This window comes from Chiloscyllium plagiosum, chromosome 2, assembly GCF_004010195.1.
Source record: "Chiloscyllium plagiosum isolate BGI_BamShark_2017 chromosome 2, ASM401019v2, whole genome shotgun sequence".
Classification (NCBI taxonomy): Eukaryota; Metazoa; Chordata; class Chondrichthyes; order Orectolobiformes; family Hemiscylliidae; genus Chiloscyllium; species Chiloscyllium plagiosum.
Window position 1 is genome coordinate 144,633,815 of NC_057711.1, and position 14,769 is coordinate 144,648,583.

The window sequence follows — 14,769 nt, forward strand, 5'->3', positions numbered from 1 at the left end:
GGCAGAGAGTTTCGGAACAGCACGGGCAGAGGGTCCCAGAACAGCACGGGCAGAGTTTCCTGGAACACCAAGGGCAGAGGGTCCTGGAACAGCACGGGCAGAGGGTCCCGGAAGAGCATGGGCAGATTGTTCTGGAACAGCACAGGCAAAGGGTTCTGGAACAGCGCGGGCAGAGGGTCCTGGAACAGCATGGGCAGAGGGTCCTGGAACAGCATGGGCAGAGGGTCCTGGAACAGCATGGGCAGAGGGTCCTGGAACAGCATGGGCAGAGGGTCCTGGAACAGCATGGGCAGAGGGTCCTGGAACAGCATGGGCAGAGGGTCCTGGAACAGCATGGGCAGAGGGTCCTGGAACAGCATGGGCAGAGGGTCCTGGAACAGCATGGGCAGAGGGTCCTGGAACTGCACGGGCAGAGGGTCTTGGAACAGCATGGGCAGAGGGTCCTGGAACAGCAAAGGCAGATTATTCTGGAACAGCCCAGGCAGAGGGTTCTGAAACAGTGCGGGCAGAGGGTCCTGGAACAACATGGGCAGAGGGTCCTTGAACAGCATGGGCAGAGAGTTTCGGAACAGCACGGGCAGAGGGTCCCAGAACAGCAAAGGCAGATTATTTTGGAACAGCCCAGGCAGAGGGTTCTGAAATGGTGCGGGCAGTGGGTCCTGGAACAGCATGGGCAGAGGGTCCTGGAACAGCATGGGCAGAGAGTTTCGGAACAGCACGGGCAGAGGGTCCCAGAAGAGCATGGGCAGATTGTTCTGGAACAGCACAGGCAGAGGGTCACAGAACAGCAAAGGCAGATTGTTCTGGAACAACACAGGCAAAGGGTTCTGGAACAGCGCGGGCAGAGGGTCCTGGAACAGCATGGGCAGAGAGTTCCGGAATAGCAAGGACAGAGGGTCCTGGAACTGCACGGGCAGAGGGTCTTGGAACAGCATGGGCAGAGGGTCCTGGAACAACACGGGCAGAGGATCCTGGAACAGCACCAGCAGAGAGTCCCAGAACAGCACGGGCAGCGGGTCCAGGAACAGCACGGGCAGAGAGTTCCGGAACAGCAAGGACAGAGGGTCCTGGAACTGCACGGGCAGAGGGTCTTGGAACAGCATGGGCAGAGGGTCCTGGAACAACACGGGCAGAGGATCCTGGAACAGCACCAGCAGAGAGTCCCAGAACAGCACGGGCAGCGGGTCCAGGAACAGCACGGGCAGAGAGTTCCGGAACAGCAAGGGCAGAGGGTCCTGGAATAGCATGGGCAGAGGGTCCTGGAACAGCACGGGCAGAGGGTCCCGGAACAGCACGGGCAGAGGGTCCTAGAACAGCACGGTCTGAGGGTCCTGGAACAGCATGCGCAGAGAGTCCTGGAACAGCACGGTCAGAGGGTCCTGGAACTGCATGCGCAGAGGGACTGGAACAGCACGGGCAGAGGGTCCCAGAACAGCACGGGCAGCAGGTCCTGGAACAGCACAGTCAGAGGGTCCCAGAATAGCATGGTCAGAGGGTCCCGGAACAGCATGGTCAGAGGGTCCCGGAACAGCACGGGCAGGGGGTCCCAGAACAGCATGGGCAGATAGCCCTGGAACAGCACGGGCAGCGGGTTCCAGAACAGCATGGTCAGAGGGTACTGGAACAGCACGGGCAGAGGGTCCAGGAACAGCACGGGCAGAGGGTCCCAGAACAGCACGGTCGGAGGGTCCCAGAACAGCACGGGCAGAGGGTCCCAGAACAGCACGGGCAGAGGGTCCTGGGAGAGAAGGAGGGCAGTAAGGGTGGTAGTCCTGCAACTTGCCTTTGTGCAGCTGAGTGCCTGTACTGAGTGGCCTGGGCTTGGATCAGAGTCGGGACAGCGTGGTGAATCAGAATACGTGTGGACTGCCTGTACTGAGCTGCTGTATTGTAATGTTTGTTTGAAACTCTTTTCCTGACTGTTTGATCAATCCTTTAATGATGTCTTATTTCTAACTTATTTTTAAATTCTGTAAAATAATGCAATTACTTTTTATTCCTCTTTTGTGTCCATGATTTGTGCCACGGTATTCCTTTCACTGTATCCCTACAATGGAGTGCAGCTAAACAATGGCTGACAATAAAGGATATTGTATTCTATTCGATGAACAAATTACTCAGTCATTATAAAATTGTCATTCATGAGAACTTGCTTTTTGTAATCTAATTGTACATGACTTGCATAACATCTTTGACTACACTTCAAAGAAGATTCCATTAGTGTAAAGTGCTTTTGGATATCCTAAGGTTTTGAAAGGTATGATAAAATGCACGTTATTTAACCTGAAAAACCGCAGCTTTTTACTGAAGATAATTTCTAAGGAACTCACTTGTTGATTTAGTGCTCGCCATTAAACAACCGAAATGATAGGTTTATATTTAGAGGTATCCATCGACGTATCCCAATGAGTGCTTATGTCAAAAAAAACCTTTAAAAGTATTCAGAATCTTTACTTACATCTAGATAAGTCTGATGTCAGTGGCTGGAAAATGTTCCCTTTTCCCCTTCAGGAAAAGAGAACATGTTGTGGAATCTATGTGCATGGATTGATTTAAAACAAGCTGAGAAACTATGAACAATATTTGCAAAACGTTGTTGCCTTTTACCTGCGTAATCAAACCGGAGGTAAACACTATTAATTTTCAGGAATGTAAAGTGACTGTTTAAAAGGACCTGCACATTAATATCACCAACAGTAATCTTCAGATAGCAGTGCCTGCTGTGTGGAAATTGAGTACTGCAGCAGTGTGCTGTCACAGGCAGGTCCACAGTACCACTTATGAAAGGTTCAGCAACTGTAGTATAAAGGACTCAGCACCTTAAGATGGAAGCATGTTAGTGGATTCCTTCTTCACTTTATTTTAATAAGGAAGTTTTGGTGCTTTGACCTCCTGATTGACAGCAATGCTGAGCAAAAGTAAGTTATAGTGTCAAGGATTTCAGTTTTGAGACAGTTCAGTGCTGCCCATGCTTTTTGTCATTTATAAAAATGGTATTGATATATAGGAGGAATGGTTAGTAAATTTGCAGACGAAAGGAAACTTGGTGGTATATTGGACAGTGAAGAAGGTTATCTCTGAGTACCAACTTGACCTCGATCACAAGAGCCAATGGGCTGAAGAGTGGCAGATGGAGTTTAACTTAGATAAATGTGAGGTGTTGCATTTTGGTAAGGCAAAGCAGATCAGGACTTATACAGTTAATAGTAGGGTCCTGGGGAGTGTTGCTGAACAGAGAGATCTTGGGGTTCAGGATCTTGGTTTCCTGAAGGTGGAGATGCTGGTAGACAAGAAGGTGTTTGGTCTTTGTCAGTACATTGAGTCCAGGAGTTGGGATATCATGCTGCATCTATACAGGACATTAGTCAGACCAGTTTTGGAACACTGTGTTCAATTCTTGTCTCCCGCCTATCAGAAAGATGTTGATAAACTTGAAAGGGTGCAGTAAAGGTTTACAACAATGATGTTAGGGCTGGAAGGTCTGTGCTACAGGGAGAGGCTGAATAGGCTGGGGCTATTTTCCCTGGAGCGTCGGAGGTTGAAAGGTGACCTCATGGAGGTTTATAACATCATAAGGGGCATGGATAGGGTGAATAGCCCAGGTCTTTTTCCTAGAGGCCATAGGTTTAAGGTGAGAGGGGAAAGATGTAAGAGGGACCTAAGGGGCAACTTTTCATGCAGAGGACGGTGCGTTTTTAGAACGAGCTGCCAGAGGAGGTGGTGGAGGCTGATACAGTTACAACATTTAAAAGGCACCTGGATGGGTACATAAATCGGAAGGGTTTGGAGAGATATGGGCCAAATGCTGACAAATTGGACCAGATTAATTTAAGATATCTGGTCAGCTGGACTGAAGGGTCTGTTTCCGTGCCTGGACATCACTATGGCTCTACAGATGTACCAATCAGAGCTTGGGGCACTGGTCAGTTTCAGTTTCTCTTTGCTATTTCCAGGAAGGCTTTTAGGCAGGTTACTTACTGACCTGATGATACAGCATTGCAACACAGCTCTCTTTCAATGTTCTGATAGTGATCAGGAATGGGAAGTGTGCCGAAAATTCATGCTCTCTCGTTAAGGAATTCAAATGTTAATTGTCATATCTTCAATTTTCGCTTAGCTGACTCAATGTAAACAGATAATTTTCAGCCTGGGCACATTGTGAAATTTATGGGTCAGTATTGCATGGGAAGTATATTACATAAACCAGAAAGGACAATTGTTCAAATCATCCAGTATTCATTTTATTGAAATGTGAATGTGAGCTGGGAAAGGCATTTTAGGGTTCTACAGATATCCTGACTTTATCTAAAAGAAGCTGAAATTATCCAGGCAAGTTTAAACTTCTGTTGGGATGATTTCTGTTGTACAAAACCCTCTGTGAAAACTTCTGACACTAAGACCAGTGTCTGAAACTGGGGACTCACCTGGATATTTATCCTGGGAATATTACATTGGTTAATATCCAGATGAGCTCACTAGTTAGTCAGCACAACTGTACAGAGGACTACAACAGATTTGCCCTCAGTCACTGACCTAACAACCACGGTGTGGCATGGTGGCTCAGTGGTTAGCTCTGCTGCCTCACAGCGCCAGGGACCTGGGTCCAATTCCAGCCTCGGATGACTGCCTGTGTGGAGTCTTGCACATCTATTCTCCCTCTATTTGTTTCCTCCGGGTGCTCCGGTTTCCTCCCACAGTCCAAAGATGTGCAGGTTAGGTGAATTGGCCATGCTTAAACTGTCCATAGTGTTCACAGATGTGTAGATTAGGTGCATTAGTCATAGGAAATGTAAAGTAATAGGGTAGGGGAATGGGTCTGGGTGGGTTACTCTTCGGAGGGTTGGTGGGGACTTGTTGGGCCGAAGGGCCTGTTTCCACACTGTAGGGATTCTATGAAAAGTCCTGTCCCAATATGCCAATGTAGTCCCAACTGACCACAGGGCTGGGGTGGTCTAACCTGAGCATCACTACACCTCAGGCATGGGGTGAGGTTGAGAAGGTGACACCTTCACAGTAGCCTCAGCTAATACAGGAATTGAACTCTTACTGTTACCCTCACTGTGCATCACAAACCAGCCAGGTGAGCTAACCTCCTATCAAGCACTCAGTCAATCACCACCTTCAGCTGCTGTGATTCGATTTTAATGCCACAGAAATGGGACATATCTTCTCTGTGCCCATCTTCTCCAATGCTTGCTGATACTCTGTAGGATTGATGTGGTGATGCTGGCCTTGGACTGTGTTGGACAAGGTCAAAACTCACACATCGCCAGGTTAATAGTCCAATAGGTTTAGTTGAAAACACTAACTTTCGGAACGCCAGTCCTTCACCTGTGTTTCCAAGTAAACCCGTTGGACTATGACCTGGTGATGTGTGATTTTTGATCACTTCCATAGGATCACCAGCATTGAACCACTGCTTTGGCTGGGATCGGAAACTCAGGCTGAATGTTTAGAAAAAAACATCACGTCACAGCAACCTCCATGGGCAGTGACAGTGCACATATTAACTGAATGATCTGGGACAATAAATTGCTTTGAAATAAGTTGCTGTCAACTGTAATAACCGTAATACAAACAGGCTGACAGCATATGATAGGAAAATCTGTATCATTTGATGTGATGGCTGATCAAAATGCCCCTTCCCTAAGATTGACCCGAGGTACAAAAATTGGCCACAAGATGTAATAGCTCAAGAGGAAAGAGCACTGGGATTGTGATTAAACAGTTCCTGTTGCTTTCAGTGTACACAGTTCATGCTATTTTTAGTTTAAGAGCATGCAGTATATAGGCAAGTGTATTGCTGAGTGGCTGCTGAGCTGAACAGGCAGGCAAAATTATACAAAACCAGTTCTTTCAGTTCTTTGTAAAGGGAAGAGATAACTTCTTTGTAGTACATGCTGGAAACACTTGTGAACCTAAAATGGGAAAGACATAACAATGGCACAACTTGCAACTCTGGGTATCCACGAGGTGCAGAATTGTGTTCAATGATACTCTGTAAACTCATGATCTGGCTATGCCTCACTCATCCAAAAATATTATTTCAAGCAGGGAGTCCAACTCTAGCTTAACAATAAATGTGAGAGAGTATATCAGAGAGCAATGGGTGTAGCTTAAAGAGAGATGCCTTCATGATGATGATATGCCTGTTGAATAGGGGAAGCAATACGTGATATATAGGGGCAAGCGATCCGATAATCAACTGGTCAGATCAAAACTAGAAGCTTTTGCAACTATTTTCAGCTAGAATTGTCTAATTTCATGACTTGTTTTTTTCGGAATATGACTTAAATTTATAACTTCACCCCTGAATGTAAAATAAACTACAAAAACCCTTGAGTTTAAGAGATTGGTGAACAAAGTTAATCCCCTGTTCAGAGGATGGGCCGTGGATACTTACAAGAAAGGGGGAGAGAGAGAGAGAGAGGAGTTGATGCTGGGAAGCAGCTGAGACCAGTAGGAAAAGGCTCTCAGAAATAAGGGTGGTTTATGATTTTGATGTCATTGAACAAGAAAGCAGGTAAGGCCATGCTTGAGCTGGGGTGTCAGGAGCATACAGACACTGGGGCAGCCATGGCAAATCGAACTTAATGCAGAAAGTGTGTAGTAAGGAGAATGAGGAAAGGCAGAATTTATGAAGGGCTGCAGGAGGAAGAGACCTGAGGATTGAAATGCACAGATCTTTGAAGGTGGCAGTATGAATTGAGGATATGAAAATGACAAATGTGTCTCTTATTTACTGAGTTCATGTATAGAGTACAATAGAAGAAAGACTTCCTAAAGCTTTATGAACTGCTGGGTTCAACTCAGCCGGAGCATTGACAGAAACGTAACACTTCGCTGCAAATAAGAGCCTATTTAAGTGGTGACCTTTCCTGTGGCTGTTTCATTCGGCCATGCTACAATCACAGAATGAGTGTTGAGTGGTGACTCACCCTTCTTGTGAGTAAAGGCTCTTTATTTAAAGGGACCCTGGCAAGGATCAGTAGAGTGCCAGGTATTGTGCTGGTGAAGCATCCTGAAGGCAGGAGAGTGGAAGAGAGACTTGGAAGTTCGACTTGGTCAGACTTGGCTGTTTCTCTGCCTGCTCTGGAGTCTGATGCCAGTAAAGACTGGAGGAGAAGTCACCTTCTCTAGGAATAGGATGGATAGGCCAGCCAACAAAACGTGGCAGGTGACTGAGGCTGAGAGCAGAAAGCACATCCTACCCAGGATATGGATAGAGTTTCTCACAAACTTATTTAGGTCTGGAAAGCAGAGTGAAATATCACTCTATCACTTTCTGATCTCCCCAAGCACTCCCTTTGATGAACATGCCACATGTTACTTCTCTCCAGATGACACCTCAAATCTTCATTTGAGCAGCCAATGCCCTGTCTTTCACCATCGTCCTGTTGTCTCTTACATCCTTCATAGTCACCCTTGTTCCATCCCCCTCCTATATTCTACTTCTTACGTTCTATTTCCACACATAGCTGGTGAACGGAGCATGTACCTTCCAGGAGAGGCTGTGAATGGGAGTCAGAGACTCTCTCAATACAATGAAGGATGGCACCCAGGAGATCAGCTTTATGTATCTGCAATGGAACTTGGGGTGACCCAAAGACATGGTGACAGGATCAGATGAAGTACTGGTGCTTGAGACCTATTCAGTCCCTCATGTTGAATTGACACCATCACTAAATGAAATGCAACGTGCGAGTTTGTCCTCAATGTCAGTGCATGCTCATGTCCTTCATCTCTTGCAGGGACAGTGGAGTTATAGCCAGTGAAAGCTTGGGAAAGGGTGATCATCCTGAGAATTCACCATCATACTGCACATGCACTCCCTCCAGCAGCACAGACACACACCTCAATGATTTGCTAATCAGATTATCTGTAATATTATTGAATGGCAGAGTGAGTTTGAATCCTGCTCGTAATTTTTGCTCCTGACTCCTAATCTTAATAATCGGGATGGCATGGTGTCTCAGTGGTTAGGACTGCTGCCTGGGTTGATTCCACTCTCGGGTGACTGCGTGGAGTTTGCATGTTCTCCTCATGTCTGTATGGGTTTGCTCCAGTCTCCCCCCATAGTCCACAGATGTGCAGGTTAGTTGGATTATCCATGGGGAATGCAGGGCTATAGGGATAGGGTAGGACAGTGAGTGTGGGTGAGATGCTCTTTGTGGTAGGGTCAGTGTGGACTTGATGGGCCAAATGGCTTGCATCCACATTGTAGGGATTCTATAATTTGTTCAATAGGTATCAATGATAGTTAGCTGGGGTTATTCTGTTATTATTTGCAAAAACATTTATGTCCATGTTACATACCTATCATGGATTGCCATGCCACTCACTACAGCACTGCAGGCATGAGAAAGTGTGGACTGCAGATGCTGGAGAGTCAGAGTCAAAAAGTTGGAGCAGGAAAAGCACAGCAGGTCAGGCAGCATCCAAGGAGCAAGAGAGTTGACGTTTCAGGCATAAGCCCTTCATCAGGCTTATGCCTGAAACACTGATTCTCCTCTCCTCGGATGCTGCCTGACTTGCTGTGCTTTTCCAGTGCCACACATTTCGAGTACAGCACTGCAGTCTGTCAAAGGAAATAACAACATTTCATAGCCCTCCCACAGAGGGAGCTGCAAAGAAATACAACTGGGGAAAGTTCCAATATTCGGCCTGAACTTGTGGTTATTTCAAATGGTTATTTCACAGTACACGTCTGTGAGTACAAGCTCCAACATTTCAAACAGATTGAAAACTGACTTAGATTGGCACTAATTTGGTTGATAATTTTCTCTTTCCATTGCTGGATTATCTAATATTCCAGGTTTCCAGCATCACGAGTAGTTTGTTTTTGTAAAGGAATGTTTGATTCATACCCAAAAATGATACAGTCACAAGTTGCCAAAATATTATCAAAAAGGCCAAAATAATTCCAGCTGTAAAGAAATATAAATACTGAAACGATGACTGGAGAGCTTTCAGCCAAAGACACACGATAAATCAACAAAATAATTCAATCAGTTATTTTGCAGTATATCTTAGTTTTTTTTTAATTGTATTAATTGATATGATGTGAATGCAATACTGTAATGAAACAAAACTGTGAAGTTTCAGAACTGGAGCCAGAGGCTCGCTGAATACAACAGAGGACGGCACCCTGAAGATCAGCTTTATGTATCTGCAATGGGAAGATGGGGGTGACCCAAAGACTTGGTGATAGGAAGTATTGGTGCTTGAGACCTATTCAGCTCCTCATGTTGAACTGACACCATCACTAAATGAAATGCAACGTGCTGAGCGTGTCCTCAATGTCAGTGCATGCTCATGTCCTTCATCTCTAGCAGGGACAATGGAGTTATAGCCAGTGAAATCTTGGGAAAAGGAGATCATCCTGTGGGATGCACGGTGGCGCAGTGGTTAGCACTGCTGCCTCACAGCGCCAGAGAACCGGATTCAATTCCCGCCTCAGGCGGTAAGGGGTGGGGTATGGGTGGGTATGGGTGGGTTGTGCTTCGACGGGTCGGTGTGGACTTCTTGGGCCGAAGGGCCTGTTTCCACACTGTAATGTAATCTAATCTAAAAAAAATCTAAAATTCACCATCATACTGCACCTGCACTCCCTCCAGCAGCACAGACACACGCTCACCTCAATGATTCTCTAATCAGATCATTATTGAATGGCAACGTATGAAGTCTTCTGCTCCTAATTTATGCTCCTGACACCTTTCTGCTCCTGACTCCTAATCTTAATAATTCGGAATGCTGTGCTATCAATGTTGCCTGATTTCAGATGTAGATTTGAACTGAAGATCTGCATACCTGCTCAGGTGTGTATAAAAGCTCTAATGGCACTTGTGAAAGGATAACAAAAATAATTTATTTTCTAAGCAAACTGGCCACATTTTATTTTTCAACGAGCATTAGCAAGAGTGGAACAAATCTGACTGTTACCTCATTACTGTTTTGTGAATGTGCCCAAATTAACTGCTATGCATTGCAACTGCAATTGCATTTCAAAATTAATTCATTGGCTCACACCCACTTTGAGAGGTCTGATGTCCTGAAGTGTGCTGTAAATTCAAGTTTATTCTCAAAGGGTGGTGATTGTATTCAATTATCTTCAATTGTGACAAGTGCATTCTGGTCTCAAAACGGAACATTAATCTCTACGCTTCTTTCAGCATGAGAGTAAAAGCACTTGGGAATTGTACTGAGTATGGGATTGCTTTTCCACCAGGAATGTTCGAGGCAGAGGCAGTTGTACCACTTAAAAGAAAGTCTGATAAGTATTCGAGAAAAATGCAGGGCTACATGGACGGTGAAAAGCACTATGGGTAGTTTTAGATTGTACCAGCAAAGATCAGGCACAAATATACAGGCTGCCAGTGTAATTAGCATCTGTGGTTCTATGAATACAATATTACTCAAACCTGAGATTTATTGGCCTGAGGTGGTGAATTAATAATAATGAAGAATAATTAATGAAGAATGTACCAATTTTATAGTATCTAAAAATACAATTTCCAATGATTCCTTTGTGCAATGCAATGATTAATATTAGAATGTACTAGATAATTTGAAGAAGTGAAGGTAAAGTTGCTATAGTCTTACCAGATTATTTACTAATTTATGAGGGGTGACAGGTGGTGATTTAACCCGAGGGTCACCAATCGTCAGGCGAGGTTGAGAAGGAGAGCCCATCATGGTAACCTCAAACAGTGCAGGAATTGAACACACGCTATTGGTGTCACTCTACATTTCAAACCTGCTGGACAGCCAACTGAGCTAGCCAATCCCCAAAGGTAGTCGCCAATCCCCAAAGGTAGTCACCAATGTCCTGTTTTTACCTAGTTGATTTTAACCCTACTGCGAATCCTCTTGCAAGGATGCCTACCTTGAAGACATTTTCCTCCTCTCTCTACAAGAATCTCAGGGAGTCCCTCTCCCACTGCAACTCCCAGGTCATTTCCTCTGCCGTGAAGCTCTTCAACCATGTCCTGAAACAAACTCGCTCCACGCTTCAGGTTCTCTGCCTTTATTCCTGATGAAGGGCTTTTGCCCGAAACGTCGATTTTGCTGCTCCTCGGATGCTGCCTGAACTGCTGTGCTCTTCCAGCACCTCTAATCCCAAAGTTCCAGAGATCCATAGGGTTCTCATTGGAGAGTGAAATAACTGGTGGTGGTTTTCACCAGCTAACTGAGCTAACCTTCACTCACTGACTGGAAAGATATATGGCCATAGGTGTCATATTAAGTGGTGTAGGTGGAAGACATGTAAGTTGGAAAGTGATATTGTCAGTAAACAAACCAAACAGGTAACATTCTCTGTGCATTTTCTGTGCACTCATTGAAACTGGAGAGACCTGGACAACAAATACTAGGCAGGTGAAAACGCTGAACACTTTCCATTTTCATTGTTTCGATTATACCCTCAACCTGTGCGGGTGGCACGGTGGCACAGTGGTTAGCACTGCTGCCTCACAGCGCCAGAGACCCGGGTTCAATTCCCGCCTCAGGCGACTGACTGTGTAGAGTTTGCACATTCTTCCCGTGTCTGCGTGGGTTTCCTCTGGATGCTCTGGTTTCCTCCCACAGTCCAAAAATGTGCAGGTTAGGTGAATTGACCATGCTAAATTGCCCGTAGTGTTAGGTGAAGGGGTACATGAATGGGTCTGGGTGGGTTGTGCTTCGGTGGGTTGGTGTGGACTTGATGGGCCGAAGGGCCTGTTTCCACACTGTAAGTAATCTAATCTCTTTGGCAGAATTAGGTTACTAACTCAGAGACCCTGGAGTCTAAGCCAATGAGTCTGCGCTGCGCTGCCTTGATCCCTTTCATCAGATGGTTGATGTCTGTACACGCGAAGATGTTGGTGAACTGGTCACTGGGTCATCACCTCTTGGCCATCCACACCTCTGCTACAGGTTCACAAGCAAGGGAGATGTGAGGATGGCAGGCATTGACACTGACAGCTGAGAGACAGTTACTGGTGGCTGTGACTGTGTTTTGGAAGGGCATTTAAAGAGGGAAACAGAAGAGAACAGCTTAGCAGGCCAGGAAGAGGATCCGGAGAAAGCAGGGGTCAATTAGTCAAGTATCTTCATGTACTGTCTTCCTCTGAGCAAATATCAGAGTGGGGCTGCTGATGCACACCAAGTGATGCTTAAGATATCAATCTCCAATGGCTCTCTTGGAGGTGTATAGAACATATGTGCTTCCTTTATTGTTTTCTTAGAGAGCGATAGAGTGGGATGGGAACTTCACACAACAATGACTCCTGGTCTGTGACACTCTAAATGACCTAAACCTAATGGCAGTGGAAACCAATCAAGGAAAATCACAATCAGGAGGCAAGCCTCCAAGACCCAAACCTTACAACCCCTTGCAGAGGAAGATGACTAACTTAAATTCAAATTCCCACCTCTTCTTAGAAAATGCACACTGGTTAAAGATTCAGCCCCAAACGTCTTCTCAGGAACTCCTACAGAAAATAGGAGTGCACCATCATCAATAACTGAATAAATGTTGGGCAAGGATCTATAGGATGCTCCTGTTTGCTATTCTGGTCTGCAGACTTGGTGAAAGATTGGACAACAGTAGACCATTCAGACACTGTCACCTGCTTATTCATTTTAATTTCAGTCAAGAGTTTAGATGAGCTAAATAGTGAGATCTTAATTTATGCTTTTTCTCTTAATTTCATTGTAATCCCTGGTTTCAAAGATCCTAATCATTTTGAAGTTGAATACTGCAATTAATGAAGGGTTGCTTTTTCTGGATAATCTTCTGCAAACATTGACTAAAAACGCTGTTCTCAGTCTTGTTCTCTCACTTCCTCAAATGGAAGATCATTCCTTGCTGATTGCTTGGGATTGATTTTCTCAGCAAATTATATCCAGCGATCTTTAAGGTTTGAATCATGTTTCCTTTCCTTTCATATCTTCTTTCTCAGTCTCTGAGATTTATTATCCCTCTGTTACTGCTAATACCTGGCTTTAGGTATCTATAATAGACAGCTACACATATCCAGGATTTGGTTATTATTAATATGTTCAAACTTTGTTTTAATCTTCTCAAAGTACTCCTCAGTTCCAGAAGCTCTGTAGTTTGGAATTCCACTCGTGTTTTCTGGAAGAAAACTCATTTACTTCCATGGCTTCAACGCAGACTTCAGCAGTTTAATAATCTTTGAATGTTCAATACTGATTTGATCAAATTTAGACTTAAGTATCTCTTTCTCCCTGGTATGCTTCTTGCTTGCTCTTTGCAGTTGTTGAACTATCTCTTGTTAGGCTGTTTCTGAGATTTGACATTTTTCACTGAATGAGTCAATTATACCTTAACATTCCATGCTGATTGTTGTATATGCTACACATCATTAATTTCTGTTCATGAGGTTAGGGACTATCCACCTTGTTTGAAGCTTGAATGCTCATGAATTGTGCAAAATCCAAGACGTCCCTCATGCATGATTAAATATTCCTTTCTGACCTCCTAATCCAAGACTTTATGAGTTTTCTTGTGGAAGATCCTGAAGCTTTATTGCTGTTCATTTGTTTTAAGCTCCTGGTCACCTGCTGTCCCTTTAAGTCTGAGTGTCTACAGTGTGTGGCAGCTTATCACCCTTAGACCGCAAATCCGTAGGATCCTCTTTCCTTCAGATGAACTTCCTGCTATTTTGCTAAGGTTTTGCTCACTTCTAATGAGTTATGAAATCCAACTGACTGCAGCTGGGCAGTCAAAATATCAGTCCCTTCCTGTTTCCCCACAGGGAATGAATTTCTATATCTAATTGTGTTTGCTTTCATTGCAAGGCACTGGGAAGTTCAGTGGTATAAGCAGACAAATCTACGTCTTTGTTAGTCTCTGCAATAAATAAAAAAGGATTCTCCTCATAAAAAAAAGCAGAAACTTTACAAACATTGCTGAAGTCAGAGATTACAACAGGACCCATGAATTCTACTGTGACAAAATCAACAGCATGAGATTGCAGCTTCATTCTCTGTCTCTCGGGCCTGAAAGAGTGGGTTAAGGTCCAGAGTGTCCTCTTATGCCTGTCCACTTTTTTGCCCTTTATGCCATTTATTCTTCATTGCTTGTTGTAGACTCTATTCTAGGAGAGATGTTCTGCATTATCTTCGGTGGATGTAGGATGACGTTTCTGCCATGAAGAATGCATTATGGTACATTGAGTCCAGTACCTTCTGAGACTGCTAAATTAACAATAACATTCAAGGGCACTGCTTAATAAAGAGTTATGATTAGGGCTGACCTCACACTTACAAATTAATCAGGAAATGGAGCAGACTCCTCAAGCCTGGTCTGCCATTCACTGAGGTCACGGCCACTCTGATTACTCCAAATTCCAGCCTTCCCCTGGTGACCTTTCACCCCCTTGCTTATCAAGAACTTAGCTATATCTCCCTTTAAAAATACACAAGAATTCTTCTGCATCCAGCTCCATCTAGTTTTCAACATTCTGATATTTCGAAAACCTATTTACCTTCTCTTAACTTATTTCCACAGTTATATACGCCATAGTACTCTAGGGTAGAGAATGCCAGATATTCATTACCCTCTGGGAGAAGCAATTCCATTGCACCTCCATTTTAAATGTGTGCCCCTCATTGTTCTGTAACTATGTATCCTTCTTTAAGAATCCCCACAAGTGGAAACAAGTTAGAGTCATCGAGTCATATAGCGGTACAGAAATGGAAACAGACCCTTCGGTCCAACTCGCCCATGCCCCACCAGATATACTAAATTAAACTAGACCCATT